Here is a 4,255-nt window from a genome sequence, read left to right on the forward strand (position 1 = left end):
ATCTTAGCCCTCTTTTAGGTGAGATTGGTCCTACATGGTTCCCATTTATTTTGACTTGGTAATTTACAATTTTAAAACAAAGCTTCATCCAACCTATTTGTTTCATGTGAAATCTCATTTTATCCATCACCCGCAGAAGATAATCTCATTGGGCTCTATCAAAAGCTTTGTTAATGTCGATTTTCAAAGTCATTTCATTGTCTTTCCTTTTTGTTTTGCATCCCATATGGTGAATATATTTAGTGGCACGCATTCTCTCTGCTCTCCCTAAATATTTTTTAAAAAAATTTTAAGAATGAGTGGGAGAGAGAAATAAATGAGTTTTAAAATATAAACATTAAATTACCTTATTATCCGTAAATAAATTTATTATCATAAAATAAGTAGTTAAGTTTTTTGTCCAAATAATTTGGTATGTTAGCATACCCCTTTATATTTATATCTTTTTATTTCTTAAAACATAATTTTGAACTATACTTTCTAAAACAACATATATCAATTCCATAAAGTAATTTTTAGGACTATGTTTTAATAAAATACACATAATTATGGAATTTATTTTCTAGAAAATCATATATAAGTTCTAAAATGTAATTTTAAAACTATGTTTTAGCACATTTAAAACAAATTTTTATAAACTACTTTTTGGAATTGATAAATGTTGTTTTAAAAAGTGATTTTTGACCGTTATCGAATATTCCTTCCTTTAAGAGCTACAATTATCACTAATGGTGGGATGCATACTTATTTTGACATTAGACATTAAAAGACTAATTCCTATATCTAAAATTCCCAATACACAAAATGTGAGAAGACAACTAATGTCTATCAACAACTTTGATTTGTGAATATTCTCACACATTTTTTACTGTGTACAAAGAAGGAGTATTATGCACACCATATAATAGATAAAGTGTACATTGAAATGTATTATCACAAGGAGGAAATGTATAGTATCACATATATTTTATGAAAAATTCAGTAATACATAAAAAAGATTTAAAAAATAATGAATAAAGAGGTTAATCGTTTATAATAAAGATTGGATAAAATATAGGATTTAAAAAGTAACAAATATAGAGAGTAAAAATAGGATTTAAAAAGATATAATTGGTAATAAAAATAAAAAGGGCAGTGGTGTACTTAGCAAAGAATGTGCAAATAACAAGCCCTTTCTTTTATATGTAAGTAAACTATTTATTGGACTTGGTGGTTTAATATAGGATTGAGTCAGGCTTAAATAATGTTTTAATTAATTATTATTCTTTATAATTTATTGTGTATATGTTTATCATAATTTAAGATTTTATTTATATTTTAATTAATTAGAAATTATTATTGTTTCAGGATTTCTTGTTATTGTTCAATCCAAATATTTTATCGTTTGACTGAGTTTTCTTATAAAAATATAGACTACGAGTGACTCTGTCTATTTTCCACCAACGTTAGATTTCAGTTGTTCAATCCTATCAGGTTCTTTATTTCTTTCTTACTCTTTTAGAAATTAGATTTTTTTCTTTGTCATTATTAGATTCTATTAGGTTCTTTTTCTGTTACACGTTCTTAAATCATATGTTCTCTATTTGTCATTTTTAGGTTCTTTTTTTGCTATCTTTAAGTGAATTAGTGATTTTTTTGTCATGTTTTATATAAAATATATATTGCATTAAATAAAAAAATGTTAAATAAACCTGAATAAAATGGATTAAATAAATGGTCTTAAGACGAGTAAGTTTTATATAAAATATATAAATAACAAAAAATGTTGAATAAAAGTGATTTATTAAGTGAAGCCATGATTAAGTGTCGACATCTATCAAAGGGACGGTAAAGGTCCGCGGTGCATATTTGACATTGATTCCTATGCGCCTCTCCCCACCGTCCGATCCATATCCTCACCCCAATCTCCAGCCGTTCATCTCTATATTTCACTCCACCCCTTTACTGCCATTTGCAATTGCTAGCAGAAACCCTCTTCGCTCGTGTTATAAAATACACATTCACATTCTCAACTCAACCTCCATCTCATTTCCACCGCAACTCACTCCCTCTCTCCCTCTCTCTAATTCATTCGTAATACACAGGTTAGCATTTCTCCTATTATCTGCTTTTTATTCAATCGTTTTTCTTTATTTTATGCTAAACCCTAATCACCTGCCTCTCATTACTTCATTCCATTACTCTCCTCTCTGATTATTATTGTTTCAATTGTTCACTTTCTGAAATCGTATTTTCGTCTTCGTTATTTATGGCTTTCCTTCACTGTTTTCTTGTTCTTGAAATTGCCTATTAAATTTAATTCCATCAGTGAATAGACATGATGATTCTTACGCTGGTCTGTTTTTCTGAATCATCATGATAAATATAATGTTTTTATTTTTATATTCTGAATTTCTTCATCTTTTTGGTTGGTTTCCTCTTTGAATTTTTATTTTCAGTGTACGCCCATGTGCTTTCCTTGAATTCTTGTTTTTGTTTCTTAATATTTAATTGCAATATTTCTTGTGAATTTCTTGATTTTGTTGTTTATTTAGGTATTTTCCTATAGAAATTGAAATCTTGAGCTAATCTTTTTAGGTTTTGATTTTTTTTATATGTTCTGCAGTGTTCATTTCAGAAATAAATTCGCATGTCAGACTTCAGAAATATTCAAACCGATGAGAATGAAAATTCTGTTACTTAGCAGAATTTGTAATTTATTTATTTATAATTGTGTTGCTGAGCAGAATTTGTAATTTATTTATTTATAATTCTGTCACTGAGCTGAATTTATACTTTATTTATTGATGATGATTCTGTACTCAGCATAATTCATAATTTCTTTATTTATTTATTTATTTATAATGCTGTTATTTAACCGAATTTATAATTTATTTATTTTTTATTCTGCTGTTAATGATAACTTATAATTTATTTGTTTATAATTTATTGATAATTCTGTTAAGCAGAATTATACTTTATTTATTGATGATGATTCTGTTACTCAGCAGAATTCGTAATTTATTTATAATGCTGTTATTTAACTGAATTTATAATTTATTTATTTTTTATTCTGCTGTTAATGATAACTTATAATTTATTTGTTTATAATTTATTGATAATTCTGTTAAGCAGAATTATAATTTATTTATTGAGAATTCTGTTATTCAGCAGAATAAATTATTTATATTATTTTAAAAGGGTTTGAATTACTACCTTATCTTTAATGATCAATAGAGTTTGGGCCATTCTTTTATAATTTGAACATATGGCTATCACCTTTGATGCATTGTCTTTAATTTCTCTTTCATATCATTTATTATTATTTTTTTCATCTCATTTCTTATTTTTTATTCATATCATTTATGTATAAAATTAAAATTTTATAATTATTAATTAAAATTTAATACTTAAAATTATACTAAAATACATAAATATATGTAAAATAAACTATAAAATATTAAAATCTTAATAATTAATATTTTTAATTAATTATAAAAATCTATTCTTTTATTCACTCTAGGTAAATATCTATCATGAAAAAAACCTTTTGGTATATAGTTTTCATTTATTTTAGCTTTGGAAAAATGAATTTTAATTTTTTCAATTTAGTGAAATACATAAAATTGTTCTCATTTTACATTTGACATTACAATCTGATTGTTGGTACAATCTATATGTAAAATGACAGCTAGTTACCAAAAGTTAATTTTACATATTTCAATCAATTAAAAGAAATTAAACTTAAAATGTTTCTAAAGTTAAAATAAATGAAAAAAATTTATGTAGATTTTTATAATTAATTAAAAATAATTATTAAGAATGCAATATTTTATAATTTGTTTAAATATGTTTATGTATTTTACTATAATTTTTATTATTAACTTTTAAGTAACAACTATAAAGTTTTAATTTTATACATAAATGATATGAAAATAAATAAATGACATGAAAGAGAAATTAAAAATGATATTAATTGTAATAGTCATAACATTAATGATAGAATTCAAAATATAAAAAAATATCCAAATTTTATTGGTCATTAGAAATGGGGTGGTTTAACCCGATTTTTACTTGGGATCAGTTAGACAAACCCTTGTAAAAAAAAGTTTTTAACTCCGCCTATGTTCTCATAGCCGGTCCCAAGCCCGGACAAAGGAGGAGGGTTTTGATATTAACAAATGGAAATTATTACAGTCTGCTAGATATAATTTGTGATTGGAGGTAGGGTAAAAACTTTTGCATTATAATTACATTTTAATTAAATTCTATTGAC

The 4,255-nt window shown here is 24.8% G+C and overlaps 1 non-coding gene across 1 annotated transcript; it reads left to right on the plus strand.

Annotated features, from left to right (window-relative positions):
• Positions 1 to 2,596: 2,596 nt before the first annotated feature.
• Positions 2,597 to 2,689, plus strand: LOC121173105 (small nucleolar RNA R64/Z200 family). Its single transcript, XR_005887312.1, has one exon. It is a non-coding gene; the product is annotated as a small nucleolar RNA R64/Z200 family (small nucleolar RNA).
• The last annotated feature ends 1,566 nt before the right edge of the window (positions 2,690 to 4,255 follow it).

Source organism: Glycine max, chromosome 11 (genome assembly GCF_000004515.6).
Source record: "Glycine max cultivar Williams 82 chromosome 11, Glycine_max_v4.0, whole genome shotgun sequence".
NCBI lineage: Eukaryota > Viridiplantae > Streptophyta > Magnoliopsida > Fabales > Fabaceae > Glycine > Glycine max.